General features: G+C 44.0%; 1 protein-coding gene and 1 non-coding gene across 2 annotated transcripts in view; one reads left to right on the top strand and one right to left on the bottom strand.

Annotated features, from left to right (window-relative positions):
* SEMA5A (semaphorin 5A) overlaps positions 1-26,235 on the bottom strand; it is a 549,553-nt gene that overhangs the window by 501,173 nt on the left and 22,145 nt on the right. The window lies entirely within an intron of this gene.
* Positions 25,181-25,253, top strand: TRNAR-GCG (transfer RNA arginine (anticodon GCG)). Its single transcript has one exon. It is a non-coding gene; the product is annotated as a tRNA-Arg (tRNA).

The following is a 26,235-nucleotide window of genomic DNA, read 5'->3' as shown; positions in this document are numbered from 1 at the left end:
TCCCAGAATATCTGGGGCAGATTTACATGTTAACTAGTTCCTTGGAGAGAAGAAGTGTGAGCAGTCTTGGAAAGAAAATGCCATCTGGCGCAGTAGGACTTCTCGCTAACGGTTTATCTGGATGCCATCACCATGTGTTTCCCACACATGCCTTAATCACCTTCTTCAGAATAAATCGGCTCTCTTGTCAAACTTGCTTTTCCCTGCCTTCTACACAAGGTTACACATGGTTACAGAGGCTTATTACTTTGTTCAGGATGCACTCCTGAGGTCTTTCGTTATTCCCTGAATTCCATATCTGATGCAGTGTTAGTCACTCAGTCGTGTCCGACTCTTTGCAACCCCATGGACTGTAGCCCTCCAGGCTCCTCTGTCCATGGGATTCTCTAGGCAAGAATACTGGTCTGTCCATGGGATTCTCCAAGCAAGAATACTGGAGTGGTTAGCCATTACTTTTTCCAGGGGATCTTCCTGACCCAGGGATGGAACCTGTGTCTCTTGCATTGCAGACAGATTCTTTATCATCTGAGCCACCAGGGAAGCCCATTTGATGCAATATGGTGCCTCAAAAGCCCATGACTTAAATTCTCATTCAGTCTTGGGGGGAAAGAAACAGAATGTGATAATTTCCATACAGTGACCCAGGCAGGACCCAGTTTCCACTCTAGACATGCCTACCATGGAAAGCCGTTCTTCCAGCACAAAGGAAATCTTGAGAAAGACAGCATGGGGGATTACATCCAGAACATGGTCCTAAGGCTCTAATAGCAACTGGAGAGAGATGAGTCACTGCAAGCAGGTGAGTCTTGAGAGTCAAACATTGGAATTCTTCCCCCCATCCCGCACACACACCGTACCAACAGCAACAGCTGATACACCTTTTCTAGTCGCTCACCTTGGAACACAGTAGCCCTTCTTCTCAGGATCAAGCAGAAAACCAGCGTCATCTCCCATCATGAAGTTCCCTCTTCTTACCACATCCACCAGTCACCGAATCCTGCACACTGAGCCTCCTGTATCCCAGCTAAATGGACCACTTCACTCTGGTGCACTGTGACTTCTCTAATAAACACCATCATTTTATCGGACATGAGCTAGCAAAGAGGCTCCCTGCTTCCAGTCTTCTCCCCCTCCAATCCGTCCTCCACACTGCAGAACAGATGGCTTAGAGGATCTCACAGATGCACACCACTGACTGTGGGCCACATGCTGGCCAGACTCAACCACTTCCAGGTCTTCAGCTGCTCCAAGCTTTCTCGCACCCCAAAGCTTTAACAGGTGGCTCCCTCTGTCTCCCACTGCTCCACCTAGGTCCTCTCCCTCCCACAGGTATACGCACAATGACCTCCTTTTTCAGGCCTTCCCTGCTACCCCTCCACTGCTAAAAACTCTAGAACCTTCTCTATCTTCCCTTCAGTAATCCATCTTCTGTTTCAATGCAGCTACTTGGCAACTTCCTGTCCTCTTTGGCACAATGGCAGTTCTGTGAGGTTCCAGAGCCCTGTCTGTCTTGTCCATTACTGTGCCCTTGGTAGCTTTTAAAATGCAAGAGCCTAAAGGTAAGGAAAAATGTAAAGTGAATTATAATGAAGGACATTATAGAAGTTCATGACAAAGTCTCACTGGCAACCCTAGAGGATGCTTATCAGAACCCTATGGGTCCAGCAGGGCAAAACAATACTTGACAATGAAATCCATGCCTCAGAAAGAGAAGAGAGGCCCAGGAAGCTGCAACATTGACCCGTTCTGATCAAGCACAAGGTATCGGAGTAGACGGGCTTCCCAGGTGGCGCTAGTGGTAAAGAACCCTCTTACCAACGCAGGAGATGTAAGAGATGCCAGTTTGATTCCTGGGTCGGGAAGATCCCCTGGAGGAGGGCACGGCTACCCACTCCAATATTCATGCATAGAGAATCCCATGGACAGAGGAGCCTGGCGGGCTACAGTCCATGGAATCACAGAGTCGGACAGGACTGATGCAATTTAGCACATGTACATGCACACCAGAGCAGGTACAAGGAGAAGCCACCAGAGCTCTCAGAGCTGTGTTACTAAAAGGAGAAGGCAGGTGATGATTGGGGCTGAGGACATGAGGAACAGAATGAGGGGACAGGGCTTGGGAAGCCCGCTTTTGCCTTCCATCCAAGATGCACTAAGTAGCCATGGCCTAGCAATCAGTGGGCCCTCAACACCAACAGCAAAATGCTAGATGGAAGGATATCGGCTCCAGAGCCCCAGGTACCCTACAGCACTGTGGTCTCAGCCCATCTGCATGGGTGCATTATCATTCTAATATTCTAATTCTGCAGAAGTCTCAGAGTTTCATCTTAAAGCTTGGTTTCTGGGAAAAAATATGTGCAAACCAGATCATCTCACTAGATAGTATCTCTTCAAATGATTCCTTCCTTCACTTACAAAATATTTACACTGATTTGTTGTTTTCATTGTTTAGTCACTAAGTCATGTCCAAGTCTTTGTGACCCCATGGGCTGCAGCACACCTGGCTCCTCTGTCCTCCACTATCTCCTAGAGTTTGCTCAGATCCATTCCATTGAGTCATGACATGACATGGTTGGATTATGATGCCATCCAACCGTCTCATCCTCTGCTGTCCCCTTCTCATCCTGCCTTCAGTCTTTCCCAGCATCAGGATCTTTTCCAGTGAGTCATTCCTTCACATCAGGTGGCCAAAGTACTGGAGCTTCAGCTTCAGCATCAGTCCTTCCAATGAGTATTCAGGGTTGATTTCCACTAGGATTGACTGGTTTGATCTCCTTGCAGTCCAAGGGATTCTCAAGAGTCTTCTCCATCACAATTTGAAAGCATCAGTTCTTCAACTATCAGCCTTCTTTATGGTCTAACTCTCACATCTGTACCTGACTACTGGAAAAATCATAGCTTTGACTAGATGAACCTTTGTCAGCAAAGTGATGTCTCTGCTTTTTAATACTGCTATCTATTTACTGAGTATCCATCATTTACTACTCACTCTTCTGGGAACTGGAGATATATTACTTAGTAAGACCAGGTGCCTTCAATCATGGACCTTACTGGAAAAGACAAGAGAAAACCAATATATAAGCTAAAGTATATGGTTTCAAATAGTGATACGAATGAGGAAGCGAAAAAATGTAGAGAAGAAGCAGTGGATTTCTCACGGGAATGGCCATGGGGTATTTCGGAAAAGATGTCCATGGAAGGACCCTCTGTGATAGGCCAGGGTGACGGGAAAAAGTAACTTCATGGCACCTGGAATTAAAAGCCAGAAATGAAAGAAAAAGTCCTAAGACTGGAAGACATGCCACTGTAGCCCCACGGCTCCTGGCACAATGCTGCTGAGTCCCAAACTCATACAGACTCACACACTCAGGCTTCCATTCATTTACTATCTCGTTTATTCCTTCGACAAAGGGTTCCCCAAGGACTTACAGGCTGCCCGCACTCCGGTGGGTGGTAATAACATAATAAATGTTTGTTACTTGGTTGGGAGAATTAAAGTGAACCTGATCACATAAAATCTCTGATATTTGACAAATTTTAACCCACAAGACGGTAATTATGTATGATTCAAAGGTGATCTTTCATTCCTAAATTAGTAAGCACAAACTCAGTTCAGCTCAGTTCAGTCGCTCAGTCGTGTCCGATTCTTTGTGACTCCATGAATTGCAGCACGCCAGGCCTCCCTGTCCATCACCAACTCCCGGAGTTCACTCAGATTCACATTCATTGAGTCAGGGATGACATCCAACCATCTCATCCTCTGTCGTCCCCTTCTCCTCCTGCCCTCAATCCCTCCCAGCATCAGAGTCTTTTCCAATGAGTCAAATCTTCACATGAGGTGGCCAAAGTACTGGAGTTCAGCTTTAGCATCATTCCTTCCAAAGAAATCCCAGGGCTGATCTCCTTCAGAATGGACTGGTTGGATCTCCTTGCAGTCCAAGGGACTCTCAAGAGTCTTCTCCAACACCACAGTTCAAAAGCATCAATTCTTCGGTGCTCAGCTTTCTTCATCGTCCAACTCTCACATCCATACGTGACCACTGGGAAAACCATAGCCTTGACTAGACGGACATTAGTCGGCAAAGTAATGTCTCTGCTTTTGAATATGCTATCTAGGTTGGTCATAACTTTTCTTCCAAGGAGTAAGTGTCTTTTAATTTCCTGGCTGCAGTCACCATCTGCAGTGATTTTGGAGCCCAAAAAAATTAAGTCTGACACTGTTTCCACTGTTTCCCTATCTATTTCCCATGAAGTGATGGGACCAGATGCCATGATCTTCATTTTCTGAATGTTGAGCTTTAAGCCAACTTTTTCACTCTCCTCTTTTACTTTCATCAAGAGGCTTTTTAGTTCCTCTTTACTTTCTGCCATAAAGGTGGTGCACAAACTATGGGGAGGTAAATAACATGCTTCATAATCTGGGTTTTTCAAGTTTTTTGTAAGAGCTCATTTATACATCATCATAATATAGTACTATTTTTAGTTAGCAAAGAAGTCTCTTCTCTGGGTGAAAGGATAATTTTTAAGGTATCCTTCGTTAACCCTGTTCTATTTACAGTTAACAGCTGAAATAAGTAAAACTGTAGGTTCTTTAAAAACCTTATATTTTGGACCCTTTTCCCAAGTTAATGCAAAGTTAACAATATTCTATATGTATTGGTATATAATAGAACTCTTTCCATTTACCTCCCAACAAGAATTTCAACCTAAGATTCTCTTTCTGTTCCTTCAGGAAAGAAACATTTTAAAGTATAATCTCAGCAATCCAAGGAACTGAGTTAAACAAGTTTGGAAAATATTTTTGGTGACAATCATTACACAAACAAAAAAACAAACAAAAACTGCTACAATGAACAGAATCCCGATCCATTCAGCCTAGAATGCCAGTTCCAACTAACACATAATTAGAAGTTCTTGTTAAATCATTCTAGTTTCATTGCTCATTCTGTGGCCATGAGTATCAAGCCCTGCCTTTCTTGGTATCAATCTGCAGGGTTAGAAATATTCTGAAAGTAAAGTTTATGAGAAAAAAAAAAAGAAATATTCTGAATTCTCTCAGGAGCCATTACTAGCTTTTTAATTCATGAGATCATCCAAACTCTTATGGAATTCATGTACAATGAGTAATTATAATAGATTACTCAATTCTTGGGGTGATGAACTTTATAGCTGAATTTCCCACCATGCAACACAGTCCTTCCACAGCTAGGCAAGAGGGCATCTCGTCAAAGAGACGCCATGAATGCAGAGACAGAATGAAGTTCTTCTAATCTACGTTATTGGTGGTGATACTGAATTAGACCCTGTCCTATTCTCACTTTACACTAAGTCAAGGAGATACATCCTTTTTACAACAGTCTAATGTTTTCATCTAGATAATTCAGGAGGCAACCACAAGGATGACAACTCTCCCACATTGAAAACTCTCTTTGAATTTCGTTCCAGATTCTGAGAATACAAGAAAAAGTACCTCTGATACACTGGAGATGATCACCCTGATGGAAGAAATCAAGGGCACCAACTCTCTCAAAAGACCCTCCAACCTGCAAATGCTCCAGCCTGAGTTGTCTGGTACCTACACCCCAAATACAGTCGAAAACCAAAGCTGAATTACTGTGTAGTGACCAGGAAGAAATTATTTAAAGGGAAATGAAGATAAATAATAACACAAATGCAGATAGTACCATCCTCACACTGTGACATCTCACCTCTCTGTTCTTCTTACACAGACATCTCGCTCTCTCTTAGCCAGGGATGAACAGTGGGGAATCGGGAAGCAGCCTTCATATGAGTATGGGCATGAATGAAGACAGGGGAGTATTCACCAGCATTAGGCTCCTGACATCGAAGGTTAGAAGTCACAACTGCCAGGCCCAGAAGAGAGCAGAGCTGAAATAGCCTAGACCCACCTCTGCTGCTTCACGGCATGGGACCAGACTCAACTGTTAACACTTTCACCCCTAGTGTACACACAGAGTTTACCTGCCTTCTATTTTAGCCATGTTCCAAACACTGTCATCATGACATTTCTTTTTATTAATACATAAAATTACAGTTCACAAAGGCTTTGTGTTGTTGCTTCAGTCTTGTCTGAATCTTTGCAAACCCATGGACTGCAGCCTGCAAGGCTCTTCTGTCCATGGGATTTCCCAGGCAAGAATAACTGGAGTGGGTTGTCATTCCCTTCTCCAGAGGATCTTCCACACCCAGTGATTGAACCCATGACTCTTACATCTCCTGTATTGTCAGGTAGGGTCTTTACCACTAGCGCCACCTGGGAAGCCGTACAAAGTGTCTACATTTAGCAGTCTGTAGACATTCCCGGGAATCTGGAGTAGGAAGCAAGAAGCATATTGTTGTGGTTCAGTGACTAAGTTGTGATGACTCTGTGACCCCATGAGCTGAAGCACACCAGGCTTCCCTGCCCTTCAATATCTCCCAGACCATGCATACCGCTGTTTTGCAAATGAAGAAACAGCGGTTCACACCTTAAAGAGACTCATCTAGAGATATGTGGGTAGGCAGTGATGAAGGCTAGTGGTCTTCTAACTCAGAATCAAGACTTATTTTCTTTCACTTTCAAAATTAAGTGTTCATAGTAAGTGCGCAATCTCCATGCACAGAGAGTAGATTTAGACCTCGACCCTCATGTTCAATTCTGCTGCTGTGGATGGTGTTCTGGCACCAGGGACAGACCTCATGAGGAACCTGGTCTGCTGCCAGCAGGAGCACAGCAATGCATCTTGCTTCTCCTTTTAAGGTATTTTAAATTAATGCCATAGATCCCATCTCTCTCTGCTCTGCTCACAACCAAATGCTTTCACTGAAAGTGCCCATTTGGCTTAGCAGCAGATTATTTCTTATCTATTTTTGAAAAATCACATAAACTTAACCTGAACAAATATGCTGCCCTGCATGTTCTTCCTGAATTGCAGTCAAAGTTTTTCAGTAATTAAGCATTTTTCCTAGAACGCCGTCAACCAAATAGTGCCGTGTGCCAAAGCAAGAGAATCGTTAATGAAAACGGAAAGCAAAATGAAGCCAAGTCCAAGGAGAAAAAACCGTCTGCCTTATTTCATCAAAACAAGATGCAAAAAAAAAAAAAAATGCAAAATGAGGAAGAAAGTGTGTTATGGGTTGTCAATGTGAATTCTCCCACTAGAATATTTTAGGAGACTAAATTACACATCTGAAGAACTAAAAAAAAAATCACAGGTATGTGGGGTTAAGGTGTGTTTCGGTAAAATTTAAGGACATTACTGATTCATTCCTATAATGTGATTAAGCTGGAGAACTTGACTATCCTTATAGGGGGCGGGGGGGGGGGGGGATAATCCAGAGGGAACCATCTCTCTGCATCCAAAGTTTGAAAGTTTAGTCACTCAGTCATGTCCAACTCTTTGTGACCTCATGGACTGTAGCCTACCAGGCTCCTCTGTCCATGGGATTTTCGGTAAGAGTACTGGAGTGGGTTGCCATATCCTTCTCCAGAGGATCTTCCTGACCCAGGGATTGAACCTGGGTCTCCCACATTATAGGCAGATGCTTTACCATCTGAGCCACCAGGTATCAAATCCTCTGGGTTTCATCAAAGTACTTAAAATTTTTTTTCTTCTTAAAATGTGTTAATCAACTAAAAAATACATACATCCTGGGGAGTAGTCTTCCAGGGAAATATTGGCCACTGGCAACACATGTTTCTGAGGGGAGCAGAGAGAAAAGAAGAGGGGAAAGAATGGGAAGAAAGGGGCATCACATGCTTAGCAAAATTCTCCGTCTCTGACTGCATGAGTTGTGGCAGAGCAGCCCCTTGCACAAGACCCAGCACACAGCTGCGCCATCAAATGCCAAGAAACTGAAGAATCACCCATTCTGTCTGCATCTGAAGCTTTCCCAATCTATACCCCAGAGTCTTCTGAATTTTTGCACTTTCATTCTCCTCTTATTCCAATCACTATACCTACTATGGTTTCACATAGGATCATTATAATTTGAATATTAATTTTATCTTCCAAAAACTCAGTGCCCGTGGACAAAAGTGAAATCACTCAGTCGTATCCAACTCTTTGCAACCCCATGAACTGTAGCCTACCATGCTCCTCCATCCATGGGATTTTCCAGGCAAGAGTACTGGAGTGGGTTGCCATTTCCTTCTTCAGAGGATCTTCGTGACGCAGGGATCGAATCTGGGACTCCCGCGTTGTAGGTAGATTCTTTACCGTCTCAGCCAGAAATGCTTCCTAATTAGATAGCGAAGTGACATAATAGTTTCCTATGGAAAAAATCACGATAAACTTGGTGGCTTAAAACAATGCGAATTTATTCCCTAGCATTTCTGGTGGTTGGAAATCTGAAATGGGTTTCCCTGGGGTGAAACCAAGACCTCGGCAGGGCCACGATCAAGGCTCTAGACAGCAGTTCTTCCTTGTCTTCTCCAGCTTCTAGAGCTGCACTCTAGCTTGGCTCCGGTCGTCCCTGCCATCTTTAAAGCAATAGCAAAGCATCTTCAAATCTCTCTCTGTTCCAACTTCACATCCTCCTCTCCTCTCTCCATGTAGCAAACATCCATCCACTTCCCCTTTACGAAGACTCCTGGGGTTACATTCAGTTCAGTTCAGTTCAGTCGCTCAGTCATGTCCAACTCTTTGAGACCCCATGAACTGCAGCACACCTGGCCTCCCTGTCCATCACCAATTCCCAGAGTTCACCCAAACTCATGTCCATTGTGTCAGTGATGCCATCCAACCATCTCATCCTCTGTCATCCCCTTCTCCTCCTGCTCCCAATCCCTCCCAGCATCAGAGTCTTTCCCAATGACTCAACTCTTCACATGAGGTGGCCAAAGTATTGGAGTTTCAGCTTTAGAATCAGTCCTTCCAAAGAACACCCAGGACTGATCTCCTTTAGAATGGACTGCTTGGATCTCCTTGCAGTCCAAGGGACTCTCAACAGTTTTCTCCAACACCACAGTTCAAAAGCATCAATTCTTCAGCACTCAGCCTTCTTCACAGTCCAACGCTCACATCCATACATGACCACTGGAAAAACCATAGCCTTGACTAGATGGACCTTTGTTGGCAAAGTAATGTCTCTGCTTTTGAATATGCTGTCTAGGTTGGTCATAACTTTCCTTCCAAGGAGCAAGTGTCTTTTATTTATTTATTTATTTTTAGTTTTTTATTTTTTAAATTTTAATATCTTTAATTCTTACATGCGTTCCCAAACATGAACCCCCCTCCCACCTCCCTCCCCATAACATCTCTCTGGGTCATCCCCATGCACCAATTTCATGGCTGCAGTCACCATCTGCAGTGATTTTGGAGCCCCCCAAAATAAAGTCTGACACTGTGTCCACTGTTTCCCCATCTATTTGCCATGAAGTGATGGGACTGGATGCCATGATCTTCATTTTCTGAATGTTGAGCTTTAGGCCAACTTTTTCACTCTCCCTTTTCACTTTCATCAAGAGGCTTTTTAGTTCCTCTTCACTTTCTGCCATAAGGGTGGTGTCATCTGCATATCTGAGGTTATTGATATTTCTCCTGGCAATCTTGATTCCAGCTTGTGCTTCATCCAGCCCAGCATTTCTCATAATGTACTCTGCATATAAGTTAAATAAGCAGAGTGACAATATACAGCCTTGACATACTCCTTTTTCTATTTGGAACCAGTCTGTTGTTCCATGTCCAGTTCTAACTGTTGCTTCCTCACCTGCATACAGGTTTCTCAAGAGGCAGGTCAGGTGGTCTGGTGTTCCCATCTCTTTCAGAATTTTCCACAGTTTATTGTGATCCACACAGTCAAAGGATTTGGCATAGTCAATAAAGCAGAAATAGATGTTTTTCTGGAACTCTCTTGCTTTTTCCATGATCCAGCGGATGTTGGCAATTTGATCTCTGGGTCATCTACTTTTCTAAAACCAGCTTGAACACCTGAAATTTCACAGTTCACATATTGCTGAAGCCTGGCTTGGAGAATTTTGAGCATTAGCATGTGAGATGAGTGCATTTGTGCAGTAGTTTGAGCATTCTTTGGCATTGCCTTTCTTTGGGATTGGAATGAAAACTGACCTTGTCCAGTCCTGTGGCCACTGCTGAGTTTTCCAAATTTGCTGGCATATTGAGTGCAGCACTTTCACAGCATCACCTTTTAATTTTTTTATTTTTTTTTTATTTTTATTTTTTTTAGCATCATCTTTTAGAATTTGAAATAACTCAACTGGAATTCCATCACCTCCACTAGCTTTGTTCATAGTGATGCTTTCTTAGGCCCACTTGACTTCACATTCCAGGATGTCTGGCTCTAGGTGAGTGATCACACCATCATGATTATCTGGGTTGTAAAGCTCTTTTTTGTACAGTTATTCTGTGTATTCTTGCCACCTCTTCTTAGCATGTTTCTGTTAGGTCCATACCATTTCTGTCCTGAGCCCATCTTTGCATGAACTGTTCCCTTGGTATCTCTAATTCTCTTGAAGACAACTCTAGTCTTTCCCATTCTATTGTTTTCCTCTATTTCTTTGCATTGATCACTAAGGAAGGCTTTCTTATCTCTCCTTGCTATTCTTTGGAACTCTGGGGGTTACATTCTGAACTCACAAATGAACACTCAGGATAACCACTCATCTCAAGACCCTTAACTTAATCACCTCTCACCTTCCTTTTGAGATTTCCAGGAGGTGCAGTGGTAAAGAATCCGCCTACTAATGCAGGAGATGCAGGAGACTCAGGTTCAATCCCTGGATCAGGAAGATCACCTGGAGGAGGAAACAGCAACCCACTCCAGTATAACTGCCTGGAGAATCCCATGGACAGAGCAGTCTGATGGGCTACAGCCCACGGGGTCACAAAGAGTCGGACATGACTGAGCGCACAGGCACGTTCCTTTTGCCTGGGCAGGTAACATTCCGAAGGCCCAGGGATCAGCAGGGGGACATCTTTGGGGTCCCATCCTGCCTACCACAGCACTATATATTCACCTCTTAGTATCATCCCTTCAAATTATTTCCTAATCATCTTCCCCAATGAATACATGCCTTCTTAAGGTTCCTTCAGAACAATCAGCTTTTTGGAATCTTGATTAGTTTCATTTCTACTCCAACTTAAACCCTGCACATTATGAAACTCTTGGAGAAAGATATAGGATAGGATTTATGATTCCTTCATTCTGGCAGATGTGGAAAGTTCAAATCAGATTCCTAAACATGTTTTGGTCCCATATTCAAATCATATGCTTATAATAGCAGTGAAAACCCATTTAGAAAATGACCCTATTCAGTAATTTCTATGCCTCATGTTAAAAAAATAAAGGTGTATTAATTTACCATTAGCTTGTGCTGTTAGGTAATTGATAAATCCACTGCCCAAAAACATTACCATCATGGGATATAAGAGAAAAATATAATCATCTGAATATGATCATGGGATAGTTGAGATCCAAAATAAATAACTAAATATTCAGATATCACTCCATCAGATGCAGAGTGGTGTCTCATAGACAAACCAGTGACAGGAAACTGCTCTCTTATTAATTCACTTGCTCCTTTCTTAACCAGAGTTGTTGGAGATTTGTGAATTCAGTCTGAAAACAATCACTTTTTATTGCATCAGACAGTACTTATGCATTCAATTAAATGTAGCCAAAGAAATCTTCTGTACACCTACTGGGTATAAAGTATCATGCAAGGCACTGCAGAGGAGGCCCTGCTGGACTCTACTCCAGCCCTGCCTGTGAGGAGGCACAAGTTCACACACAGACACACACACACAGCACATACACATATACACACTACACACAACATACATATCACACATACACACACAGACTTACATGTACCCCACTTACACACCTGCACACATACACACTGCACCACCCACACACACACATTAATACACACACAGACACACAGAGATACCACACATATGTATACACATATACTCATAAATACACCATATACACACAGATGCACACACCACACAAAAACATATACCACAGGCATGCATAAATAACTGTACATACCACATAAACAGGCATGCACACACAAAGATATACATAAATATGCTCATATCTGTAAACAGAGATACACAGATACACACTCATGCAGCATAAACGCACACATACACTCACATGTGCATGCAAATTCACATATATGTGCAAATGCATACCATACACAGAGATACACACATGCTCACATGCACTCATACACACACCGCATGCCTAATGGGTCACTTATGAAGAGCAGGAGTTATCTTGTTAACGGCGGGAGACCCGAATGGCCTCCATGGGTAAGGATTCAGGAGCACCATCACTTGAGAGAGGGAGGACCCGCTTAGAATCTTTAGAGAAACAGATCCCTCCATGCCCACAGTGTCTAAAGGCTCTGAGCAATCCTCCCCGGCACTCAGTCACACAGCTTATAGGCCACATGGTACACATTTCAAAAATTCAGAAAACTGCCTCCACTTTTGTGTGAACCAAAGAGTCCTCCCCCAAAAAAGAACCCAGTGGGAAAAGGCAGGATGTAGTGTACCATCTTCCATGTACTGACTGGTTCCGAAGATGCTGCCTCATCAAAGCATCCTGGAGCCCACAGCAGGGAAACCCTTGACACTCCAGCTACTGAGGAGCAGTTCTGGCCGCCCTGGCCACTCAGTGGGAGAAGCAGGGACCAGGCAGTCTGGGGCCACGCTGGAATGGTACCTCATGGATTACAGGGGACACCCTGCAAGGCACCATGGGCTTGGATCCACAGACACCTTTGCTGAAAGAACACACCCCCCACTAGACTCTGAAATCTGCATGATATCCCCACAGGAACACCATGAGCACCACTGACCTGAGAAGAAGCCCGCAGTCTTAGCAAAGCCTGCTATTATTCCCACGTCAGCTTCTTTATAAGGAGATAGAGAAAAAGGTCAGTCATGCCAGTTCCTGATTATTTACTTCTCAATGACATTAAAACAGGAATATCCACGACTTTGGGCTTTGGGGTCACAGCACAATAAAAAAGAAATCAAGTACAATAAAGAAAAACCTCCAAGACGGATGGGGAGAAGAGTCTATCAGTGTTGTCACATTTCAAATAACCAAACACCAGTGGAAAAACAAATTGTGTGATACCTATGGATAATCACATTTTTTTCTTAAATAAAGAACAGTGAGAGATTCAGTGACAATTTTGCCTGGTCTGTTCACTAAATGTCTATGGTGAAAGAAAAAGAATTTGCTGGGAGGCTTTTCAGGGCTCTGGAGACTGACGTAGCATAATTATGGCTCCTGAGACTGAGGGCTCAATACCGGTGGCATCAGTATCATCCCGGAGCTTGTGAGAAACGCATCGTCCCAGGCCCATCCTGGAACCCTGGACCAGGGTCTGCATTTTTACATAATCCCCAGACGTTCTGCATGTACCTTTGAGAAGGTGAAGAAGTGGAATAAATACCAGGAGTGCAATCTAGACCAAAACATGTCACTTGCAGTTTACTGTTTTAAATTTTTGTCTGTAATCAACTTCTCTAGTTAATGAAGCTAGCCTAGCAACGACTTGGAATTCCTTAGCTAACAGGATGAGTTTCAATATAGTTATTCAGTGAAACAGTCAGCTTTTGTGCATCATTGAAGTTTACAAAGGTTATCTCCCAGCTTATTATGAAGAAAATATTATCACCAATAGATCGAGGGACTGCAGCTTACCAAGGAGTTGACTCACTGACTCCCTCCCAACCGATTGCCTGTTAGCATGGCAACTCACATTTGCAGGCTCAGAACATACAAAAAGCAAGCAAACTGACACAAAGGAGTTTTCCCCTTTCTGGTCAGGGTTTATGGTAACAACAGGTGAGAAAGGTCAAGCCAAGCAATGATTTGCATCATCCCATGAAAGAGAAACACCAGCAGTAACTATGGCAACCAGACAAAAACTTCAAAAATGACTTGCAATTTACAAACGGCAGAGCAACTCTATTTCTTTCACAAAAAAATTAACTGTGGGCAAATCCATGGATATTTTCCCCAGATAGCCCAACATATAGAAGACAGTCACACAAATGTTTTACTTAAGCACTTTCACAGGTTGTTTGATTTGCTGTGGAATTGTTAAATTACATATTTTTACACTTGGGTTATTTAGGTGTGCACGCATGCAGGGCTGTCGCTCCAGTCGTGTTTGACTCTGTGTGACCCTATGGCCTGTAGCCTGCCAGGCTTCTCTGTCCATGGAATTTCCCAATAAGAATGCTAGAGTGAGTTGCCATGCCCTCCTCCAGGGGATCTTCCCAACCCAGGGAACGAACCTGGGTCTCCTGCATTACAGGTAGATAGATTCTTTACTTTCTGAGCCACTGTGACTCAGTTTAAATCTAGGTTTCCATGGATTCTAAAGATTAAAATGGGCCCTTACCTGATTCAGCTCACTCATTCATTAGGTGAAAGGTATATTGTTTTGAAGGTGAATTAACTGGTAAACATAAATAGCATGACATCTGACCAATTTTCAAGATTTAAGAAATTACGGTAACTTCTAATGTGTCTAATTTACACCTGAGGAAGATAAATGATCACAAGGATCTGGCCCATTATATGTTTACTAAGTTGGTCCTCTATAGACGTCCTATGGAAGGATCAGTCTAAACTGACACATTATTTACACAGCAAGAATGAAGAAGGAACATTTCAATTTTAACATCAATTTACTGCCTGGAGATACCCATCCATCCAACTCCACCACCATAAGCGGGTCCCCTGTGGATTTCTATAGATCCTCCCATTTATCTGTTTGATGCTTTTTGTTCCTCACTTTCAGATCGGATATTACCTTCTTCCTTTTCAGATCAACATGTGAACTCCCTGATGCCTGTCGGATCCTCACCAGGAGAAAATGGCCATTCCACCAAGAAAATGAGAAAAGAATGAATCTCAACCAAAAGGAGATTTTAAAAATTGTAAACAAGGGTCTCAAGGATGCATTTATGGACCAGAATGACATGCTTCTCCTTCACTTACTGTTTTCATTCCACATCAGAGCAGAAACTATTTTGGGAGCTGGATAAATGAAGGCAGACTTTGGGCACCTGCTCTCTGAATTCCCACTGTCTGGGCTCAATGAATGAACTATGGCATATTATAAAGACATAAACATGATATTGAGTTCCATCCTCCTGAGAATATTTATGTGAGTTTGTGCCTCCTTTTGTGTTTGTGTTTGATTTTCCTCCTTTCTCAGCAAAACACGCCTTTGCTAATCACCACTGTGTTATTACCTACAGGCAGAGTGCAAATAGATACTAACATGGTTTGCAAAGCCTGCTTGGCTGTGATGTGCCCCATTTTCAACTGAAATCTAAAACGAGCTATAAAACATTTCAAAATTAAATATTTGATTCTACTATGTGCCTAGAATGCTTTTGATGGATTGTGCCAAAAAACCTTTAATTTAAAGCTGCTTTTTACGTGGCATTAAAATAGAACAATACCCTGAACTTTCCATTGTTCAACTCAGGGTTCAACTCACAAAGTGAGAAAAAGCTTTCCACCACCAAAAAAATGGGAAAACAACCTGACCTAGCTGCTGTGGCCATTCCAGCATCCTTTTAATTTGGTGCTAATTCTCTAATTTGCTCATTTATTTTCTCTAACCACATAATTAACACTGAAAGAAGCCTTTGCGAGGCTGGTCACTGAGCGCTCCATGCCTTAGTGGGAGGGAAAACGCCTTAGATAGGTTTCCAATCACCATGCATGTACTGAAGCCAAAACCAGAAAACTATCGTAAAATCCACACAGATACGTGCTGAAACCAGCAGAGCCCTAAGACAGCTAATACCATGATGAGACCAGCATGGGCTGGTTCTTCTGGCCTGTAAACGGGGCTGTGGGCTTCCCAGGTGGCACAGTGGTAAAGAATCTGCCTGCCAATGCAGGAGACCAATCCCTGGGTCAGGAAGATCCCCTGGAGTAGGAAATGGCAGCCCACTCCGGTATCCTTGCCTGGAGAATCCCATGGACAGAGGAGCCTGGAGGGCTGCAGTGCATGGGGTCTCCAATAGAAGGACATGACTGAGCACACGCACGTGTAAATAGGATTGCACATCAGTGCCTCCTATCACGTGATCACCACATGCTAACACAGCGTTTACTCCAGGATCGACCATATCAATTATATTACCCTCTTCCTTCCGCATTAGCGTATATTCCTGATCGATTCTGATGCATCTCCTTGATTGAAACCCATTTCAATACTCCCAGACTGTGTGCTTCTGCAAATATTGCCACAACACACGCAGGAGCCAAAGTTCAGACCTACATGGAGAAAAGCACTGGAGAAAGTATCCCTGAAGCCCACACTGCTCAGAACACACATTTGTGAGAAAAGCAGGCAGCACAAAGCCAAGTGATCCCTGCCAGTGGTAGCTGAGAAGGGCCATCCCCATGGCCACGTTTCAGGCTTTATTCACCCCAAACTGTAACCTTAGGTGTAGAAGACTGTGAGCTAAAGGCTATGACCATTCTTTTGACAAATCATTCATTCGTTTGCTTGTTTACTCTTTCCATATTTTTTGAGCACCTACTATGTGCCAGACACTGTCACAGGGGCGGAGTGTACAGTGAAGGAAGCACACCCTCCACCCTCCAGGGCCTGCCCTCCAGGCAAGGAGACATCCACCAGGCAGACATACAGCCCACACTGGATGCTGGTGGTGATGAGCCTCGAGGAGGAAATAGAGCAGGACAAAGGGTAACAGGAGCGTGGGGGGGGGGGCAGGTGGCAGAGACAGGAGCAGGTGGCTGAGAAGGGATGCTGAGATGGCCTCCGACACGAGAAGACAGGACGAGCAGAAAGGGAAGGACAGACACAAGGGTCCAGGACATGAGGGCAGGAAGTGGACCAGAGGACAGAGCTCACTCAGGGCCCTGGGCCCCTCCAGATCATCTGGATTTATATATTACCCCATTTTTTACACCATCTCGGCGAGGTCCTCAAGGTCAACATCACAAGTGACAAATCCTGCTGACAGCCGGACCCTTGAAACCCCCAAGGATGACATGTCACCACTGTGGTCCTCCCCTCAAAACCAAAACTGCAGTGTAGCCCAGAAAAAAAAGCAAAGAAAAGAAATCAGACAAACCCAAACTGAGAGACAGTCTACAAACTACCTGACCAGTACTGCTCAAAGCTGTCAAGGTCATCACAGACACAAACAAGTCTGGGAAACTGTCACAGCCACAAAGAATCTAAGAAGACATGACAAATAACTAGAAAATGCAGGATCCTGGATGGGATTCTGGAACACGACCCCAAGAGAAAGCAATTTAGGGGAAAATTGAGGATGTCCGAGTAGAGTACGGGCTTTAGGTAATAATAATCCAATAACGCATCAGAGCTGTTTTTTCCTGGTAACCAATGCAGCATTGTAATATAAGACAGTTCAGGGAAACTCTTTATTATCTTGTCACTACTCTGTACATCTAAAATGATCCTAAAATTTTATTTAAAAGTTTATTTTGTTAACAAATAAACAAAGGCTCTCTGTCTAGAAATCATGATTCTGGAATATGAACTGAAACAAAAATGATAGATCTGTAACAACTTTGGAGCAGATTGCTCAGGACTTAACACCTCTCTGTATGTTCTTGCTGAGTGGTTTATCAAATCTGTTTGAGCCCTCCAAGCCAGTCAATGCCAAATGTTCCTTTATGATTCTAAATTATTAACTTATTTTTCCTCCATTGGCCCTACTTCTTTCCTCTGGGGCACAAATGACAAGGAAAACCTCTTTTCCTCTTAAGAGTCCTTGAGGTCCTTCGAGAACACTCTTCAACTCAAGCACTTTCTTGCCTTCACTGGGCTCCGAGGTCCTTTGCACCAACAATGGGTGTCAGTGCCTCCCTGATGTATCCACAGGGTGCCTCTGATGTTTCCATGGTCGTCACGACTCCAGGGAGGGGGTCTGGCCTCTCTGAAGGAGGAGGTCACCAGTAGGAATGTCTGCTTGATATTCACACAGGTCAGAGGTAAAGTTCAAGCAGTGCTGTTGCCAGACCTGTCCCCAAGTCCCTCCTGCACCTTCTCTAGGGTCCAGAGCATGGGCTCAAGGCAGCTCCTATGCATAAGAGGCCCCCATCTGCCTGGATTACACCTTCTCAGAGACCTCATCTCATCCCCCTCTGTCACCTTCACAGCCAGACACAGCGCCTGCATCCGCTGATCAGTCAATCAAGGATGCTGACAACTTCGAGGGAGTACAGCAAGATCAAGCTAACGGACTAAAGGATCTCATGCCTAAGCAGCAGCCAGGTGATGTGTATGAGAGAAAATGAGGAAAGGACAGGGGCCAAGGCAGAATAAACGGGTGATGCTTCACTCTCCTGAATGGTTTGTTTCTGGGCTTCCAAAATGAGCAATTTTAACCTGAAAAGCTAAGCCTCTGAGGATTATCATAACTATGAAATTAATATTTAGGAGACAGTGAAATATCTTAAATTTGGTCTCCAACAGCCAGCATGAACATAATTTAGTCTCTCTTGTACGTTTTAGTTGTGAAACCTCATCACAGTTGTTGATCAAATTGGCTTTCCACTGAAATTAAATTCACAGTCTTTTATGTAGTCAGGACCATGCAGCTGCTTTTAACACTATTTAAACAATGGATTGAAAGTAATATTTTTCTTTTTCAAACTACTATGTACATGCATATTTTGAGTTTAAGCAAAATAAAGATAAAAGCAGTTTTACAAAATAAAGCAATTAGTAAATGACAAGGTGATTTGATTTATACAGCTAATAAAAGAGTATTTAAAATCTATTAGAAGCTAATCTAAAGAAAATCCATTCTTCCAACATTTTGAGGATCATAGAGAAAGCAAGGGAATTCAAAAAAAAAAAAAAAAACTACTTCTGCTTCATTGACGAGACAAAAGCCTTTGATTGTGTGGATCACAACAAACTGGAAAGCGCTCGAAGAGATGGGAATACCACACCACCATATCTGCCTCCTGAGAAACCTGTATTCAGGTCAAGAAGCAACAGTTAGAACCTTACTGACTGGTTTGAAAAACTGAACAGCTCAAAATTGGGAAAGGAATATGACCAGGGTGTGTATTGTCACTCTTGAGAGTCCCTTGGACTGCAAGGAGATCCAACCAGTCCATCCTAAAGGAGATCAGTCCTGGGTGTTCATTGGAAGGACTGATGCTGAAGCTGAAACTCCAATACTTTGGCCACCTGATGCGAAGAGTTGATTCATTAGAAAAGACCCTGATGCTGAGAGGGATTGGGGGCAGGAGAAGGTGACAACAGAGGATGAGATTGCTGGATGGCATCACCAACTCAATGGACATGAGTTTGGGTGAACTCTGGGAGTTGGTGATAGACAGGAAGGCCTGGCGTGCTGCAATTCATGAGGTCGCAAAGAGACACAACTGAGTGACTGAACTGAACTGAACTGAACTGAAGCAACTTAGCATGCACAAACACATAAAATAGATATAATGAGAACTTACTGTCTAGCACAAGGAAGTCTATTCAGTGCTCTTCAGCAACCTACATAGAAGGAAAATTTTAAAAAGAAATAGGATATATATAAACATACAGACAATTCACTTTGCTGGACAGCAAAAACTAACACAACATTGTAAAGCAACTATACTCCAATAAAAAAATTTAATTATTTTAAAAAATGAGATCTTTCTGGATGAGGGTAGGCCCTAATTCAACAACTGGTGTCCTCATAAGAAAAGACAAAGGAATACACACAGGGTGAATGCCACGTGATGACTGAGGAAGGGCTTAGGGAAATGGGTCTACCAGCTGCGACACAGCAAGGACTGCAAGCAACCACAGCCAGGAAGCTAGGAAGGATGCGCGAGCCAGATTATCCATTGACGCCTCAGAAGGAACCAAGCCTGCTGATATCTGATCTCAGACTTCCAGCCCCAAATCTGTGAGAGAATGGATTTCTCCTGTGGTAAGCCATCAGGCATGGTGTGGTCACACTAGAAAATAAAGAGATAGTAACAACAATCATGAAAATCCCTTTGGTCATAGCATAAAGGCTTAACAAATTTCTACCACTACTAAAGCAATGATAAACATAAAAAATTTGAGGGTAACCAAAAGAACATCTAATAAGTTATCAATTTTCTTCCAGTGAAGGCATTTTGAATTTAGGCTTCTGCATATCAGTCATGAACTAAATATGTACTTGTTGCATGACCAAAATAGTTCAGGCTTTGACTTGGATGCCACAGAGACTAAAAAAAAAAAAAAAAAAATACCCAGGAGACTGAGAAAGAATCAGATGTATTTGGAGTAGAAATGAGACATTCAAATGATAATGAGATTCACAACAAAGTATACAATATATTAGCTGGACTCCTATGAAATTGCCAATAGTTGACCTTTTCTGAACTACAAAAATTGCTATTTCATATGGCTTAAGTGTTAGTCGTTAAGTCGTATCCAACTCTTTTCAACCCCATGGACTGTAGCCCACCAGGCTCCTCAGTCCATGGGAGCTCAGGCAAGAATACTGGAGTGGGTTGGCATTTCCTTCTCCAGGGGATCTTCCCAACCTAGGGATCGAACTCAAGTCTCCCACACTACGGGCAGATTCTTTACCATCTGAGCCACCAGGGAAGCCAGTGGCTCAAACTGATAAAAAAGTGGTTTAAGCCAGGGATCAAAAATTGCAGCCCATGGATCAGATCTGAACCACAGCCTGTCTGTATGGTTTTATCGAAATGCAGCCTGTTTGTATAAATAAAGTTTTACTGAAACCCAGCCAGGCCCACTCCTCCGCTTGCTGCAAACTGGCTGCTTTTATGCTTCAACAGCGCAACCACGCAGTCATGACAGAGATCACGTGGTCCCCAAAACCTAAAGCATTTGCCAACTGGCCCTTTGGAAGAAAACTCTGGCAAGTTTGCTTAACCTAACAGATGAAAAAACTGGCAGAGACAGCAAGGACGACAGAAGTTTAGAAACAGGTAAGATGAACCTAAACGTCTTCCCTGAGAGCCCAGTCTTGAGTCTTGAGAAAGACCCGGATTCTGACCCGGAAGGGGAAAGGGACGCCATCACTAGATGACAATGGCTGTGCTGACTCTAGGAACCCAAACGCCCGGGGCACCCACGGCCACTGGGACAACCACAAAAGCCCCTCCACCCGCCTCCAGGTACTGTCTCGGCTGAGCCCTCCCTGGGGCGAAGTGCAAACACAATGAGGCGAGTTTGGCAAGGTTTTCAGAGATGTCAACGTTCCCTAAACACCAGATAGAGAAACGGTATCTGTTTTCTGTAAGAAGGAATCCACAGAGGCAGGACAAAGGTATGATACGTTACGTTAGGGAAATAAGTCCTATAGATGCAAAATAATTGCTGCTAAGTCACTTCAGTCGTGTCCAACTCTGTGCAACCCCATAGACGGTAGCCCACCTGGCTCTCCCGTCCCTGGGATTCTCCAGCAAGAATACTGGAGTGGGTTGCCATTTCCTTCTCCTATGCATGAAAGTGAAAAGTGAAAGTGAAGTCGTGTCCAACTCCTAGCGATCCCGTAGACTGCAACCTACCAGGCTCCTCCATCCATGGGACCTTCCCGGCAAGAGTACTGGAGTGGGTTGCCATTGCCGTCTCCGTCCAGTTGCCAACTCAGAAATAATTGAATCCAGAGCAAAAATTATATTATTTGGAGTAACTACCTTTTGGCCCTTTATAGGGTTATATCATGAAGAATAATTATTCCAATATTTGCAATAATTATATTTTCAAGAATTATGGGGCATTTTAAACAACTGGGAACTTGAGTTATCAAATCAAAAAGTAATGAAAAGGAGCAATTTTTTCCTCACTAATAGCCACACATCTCATCCAAACTATGACCTGTTGAAATATGACCTGTTTTCCTCTCACACTATGCTGCCCTCTTCTCCTTTTGCCTTCAATAGTTCCCAGCATCAGGGCAGCAGCAGATGAGATGGTTAGACAGCATCATCGACTCAATGGATATGAACTGGAACAAACTCTGAGAGACAGAGAAAGATAGAGGAGCCTGGCGTGCTGCAGTCCATGGGGTTGCAAAGAGTCAGGCACAACTGAGCAACTGAACAACAATGACCTGCTCTAAAGCCTGTATTTCTCCTGCACAAAGAATTACAAAGTTCTTGCTACCAAAAGCTCCCCAAAGATATAAAAATGATGAAAGGAAGAGGGAAATTGGTCTGAGTCAGAAGAGCCCTCTCTTTCCCAAAAGCGCATTAAACCCTGGTAGTAACAGACACTGAAGTTGAGGATTCAGCCAGAAAGCCAAGTAGGATGTGAGTGTACGAGCCAGAAAGTAAACCGCTATTGCATGTTTATATGTCTGAAATTAAATGTATCTTAGACCCCATTTATGAGGACTGTCCAGGGTAAAACAGTCTACTGATTTTATCAAAACTAATTCACAGCACACAGGGATGCCTTTCATTATATAAACCAGCTGTCCAGTGCCCAGCAAAGACTTCGGCATGGAAAATAAGAATCTTTCAGCTTTGAGAGCTGGATGTATAACACAACCGCTCCCGATTTCTAAGGGAATTGCTGCAAACCCTTAACAGCGATGATTTCTTGCTCAAGAGCCACCAGTGGCTGAAGGACACTGGCCTTCAGGCTGCCAGTCCAGGCCCCTGGTTCCAGCCCCATCAGGGGCCGGTGAAGTGGGATGACTAAACAGCCAGGAGCTGAGTCTGATCAGCGCACAGTCATATTTCTAGTCACGTGATCTGCTTCACCCCGAGTGTTTCACATGATTTCATGTGAGCTTCATGTGATGACAGATAACAGATGACTGCCCACATACAGGCTTCGCTGGCAGCCCAGTGGTAAAGAATCTGCCTGCAATGCAGGAGACCCAGGTTCGATCTCTGGGTCAGGAAGATCCCCTGGAGAATGAAACGGGAACCCACTTCAGTATTCTTGCCTGGAGAATCCCATGGACAGAGGAGACTGGTGAGCTACAGGCTCTGGGGTCGCAAAAGAGTTGGACATGACTCAACGACTAAACAACAACCACCTGGGGTACTGGGGTAGCAGTGACACCCACCTGAGAAGCTGGGGATGGAAACGCAAGGCATAGTTCAGAGTCAGGGCCAGCCACAGCTGGCTCAGCTACTGTCCCCAAGCCTGCTGTCCTGGCAGGAGGGAGCATTTCCCAGTCCAAGACCCTGCCCCACAGAGGGGTTATGTGGGGGTCCCTGATGGGCGCTGAGGCCTTGGGTTGCAGCTGGCTCATGGAGACCTCTTGGGGTACAAGCCCTCTTCCCCCCACTTCCCAAGGGCTCCCATCAGGGGAGGCCAGGCAGAAGCAGACAGCTGGCCAGCCTTCACGATGCGGTCCACACAGATGAACCTTCCAGAGCCTGAACAAGGCTCAGACAGGATCTGCAGCAGCCAGCAGAAGATACCAGAGCAAAAGGCTAAGATATCACCAACCTTTCCTTCATTTTTTTTTCTTCAGGTCCAGAGATACCTGCTTTGATGGAGAGTACAGCAACAATTTCCACTACAACCATTTTTATTTTTGTACTAGCCATTTCCGCATTTTCCTCCCACCTTCCTTCCTTCCTTCCTCCGCTCTGTGTGGGCACTCCCTCTGCAGCTGACCTAACAGAGGGTCTGAGCCAAGTGCACAGTGAGACACGCTGTTGAGTAGAGGAAGGTGTTAACCCACATCATGGCCTGTTGAGAGAATTTCTATTCTACAAATCATCACAAGAGTAATACCTGCTAAGATTAAAAGTGATCACAATGGAGCAGGCAAGTTACCTGCATCCACAGTCATGAACGTTCACAAAGGTCCCTAGGAGGTAAGAACAACTCATCATTTTGTTGTTGTTCAGCTGCTCAGTTGTGTCCAACTCTTTGCAACTCCATGGACTGCAGCACACCAGGCTTCTCTGTCCTTCACTATCTCCCGGAGCTTGCCCAAACTCATGTCCATCAAGTCAGTGGTGCCATTCAACCATCTCATCCTCTGCTGCCCCCTTCTCCTCCTGCCTTCAGTCTTCCCCAGCAACAGGGTCTTTTCCAATGAGTTGGCTCTTCATATCAGGTGGCCAAAGTATTAGAGATTCAGCTTTAGCATCAGTCCCTCCAATGAATATTCAGAGTTGATTTTCTTTAGGATGGACTGGTTTGATCTCCCTGCTATTCAAGGGACTCTAAAGACTCTTCTCCAGCACCACAATTCAAAAGCATCAATTCTTTGGCACTCAGCCTTCTTTATGGTCTAAATCTCACACCCAAACATGACGAGGAAACTGAGGCATGGAGAGGTTAAGTAGATCCCTCAAGTTCTCTTGGCTCCTTAGCAGCAGAACTGAGTTACAAACCCAGCCATCTTCATCCAAAACCCACTCTCATAATCACTGCATCTCATAATCACTGCATCTCATAACTGACGGTGAAAAGTTTTAGAGGACCTTGATTCTTGAAGGAATCCTGTAACTGATCTTCCTCATGGAGTAGAAAGAAAAATCCATTTTGGTGAAAAGGATCACCCATTTTGTAATTTGCAAGTTGGACACTGCATATCATATTTGCTGAAGGACTGTGTGCTGGCTTCCCAATCCTGTCTTTACAGAAACGAACTCGGGGATGATTGACTTAAGCAAATGATTATGCATGTACTTTGTCAGCTCTCATACACTGAACATGATGAGGAGTGGAGTGGCAGATGGTACTTCTCCACAGATGGTCTTGGCACACCCTCCCTCATACACACCATCTTCTGCAAAAACCTCGGCACTTGCCCATCAGTAAGCATGCTATTTCTCCAACCCCCTGAATCTGGGCAAGCTCTAGGACTTGCCCTGAGAGTTAGAATACAGTGGGAATATTCAATACTTGATTTTGGGCACAGCCTCTAAATGCCCTGAAAACTTGGGTTTTCTGCCTCTTGAAACCCATGCCTTCCTGTAAGATGAGGGAGGCCATGTGTCCAAGTGAAGCCATCTGGAGAATCCCGCTCTGTGAAGTCTCTGATGAGGCTGGGCCACTAGCCCCAGTGGCCGCATGACCACAACTGCAGTAGAGACCCAGGAGAAACACCCAGCCCACCCAAAGGACTGTGAAAGAGAATAACCAAGTATTGTCTTCAACCACTAAATGGTCAGACTGTTTGCTACACAGCAGATAGGTCATAGGGCTTCCCTGATAGCTCAGTTGGTAAAGAATCTGCCTGCGATGCAGGAGACCCCAGTTCGATTCCTGGGTCAGGGAGGTCTGCTGGAGAAGGGATAGGCTACCCACGCCAGTATTCTTGGGCTTCCCTTGTGGCTCAGCTGCTAAAGAATCCGCCTGTAATGTGGGAGACCTGGGTTCGATCACCCAGGGGAAAGGTTACCCACTCCAGTGTTCTGGCCGAAAGAATTCCATGGACTGTATAGTCCATGGGGTTACAAAGAGTCGGACACAACTGAGTGACTTTTACTTTCATTTTCACTACATAGGTCATGGAAACGAATGAGTTTATCAATTTAATGTATTTTGTCTTTTAATTTACTGGGGTATAGTTGCTTTACAATGCTGTATTAGTTTCTGCTGTACAACCAAGTGAGTCAGCTATGTGTATACACACACATCTCCTTCCTCCTGAACCTCCGTCCTCCCCCCATCCCACCCCCTAGGTCTTCGCAGAACACCAAGCTGAGCCCCCTGCAGTATATACAGCAGTTTCCCACTAGCTATCTATTTTATACTTGGTAAGTATATGTCAATCCTAATGTAATGAATTTTCTTTTGAGAAAGGTAAAAGGGTAAGAGAGCCAAGAGCCAGAAATAAGACCACTACATTGTTTGCCTAAATTCCCAGGCAGAAACACAATGTGACCTGCGAGTCAGGCACCTCTAGGAAATTTCAAGAAGACCCAGCTCCAGAGGTCTGGAAAGCTTTTATGATAGGCAGTGTTTTTCTTGCTTTAAAAAACTAGTAGTTTGTACCTTATGAAACTTTTCACCAGTTTTGTCCATCCTCATACCCCACCTCTGGCAAACAACAATCTGATCTCTGTGAGTTTTGGTGTTGTAATGTTCGTTGGTCTGTTTTAAGAATCCACATATAAGTGCATCATTTGGTAGCTATCTTTATCTGAATTATTTCCCTTAGCATAATGTCCTCCAGGGCCATCCATGTTGTCATGAATGGCAGGATTTCCTTTTCTGCGGCTGAAACACATCCGCGTGTGTGTGTACACATCTTCCTC

The sequence above is a fragment of the Ovis canadensis genome, chromosome 16, assembly GCF_042477335.2.
Source record: "Ovis canadensis isolate MfBH-ARS-UI-01 breed Bighorn chromosome 16, ARS-UI_OviCan_v2, whole genome shotgun sequence".
NCBI lineage: Eukaryota > Metazoa > Chordata > Mammalia > Artiodactyla > Bovidae > Ovis > Ovis canadensis.
Note: the sequence above shows the minus strand (reverse complement) of the source record. Positions and strands in the feature narration are given on the sequence as shown.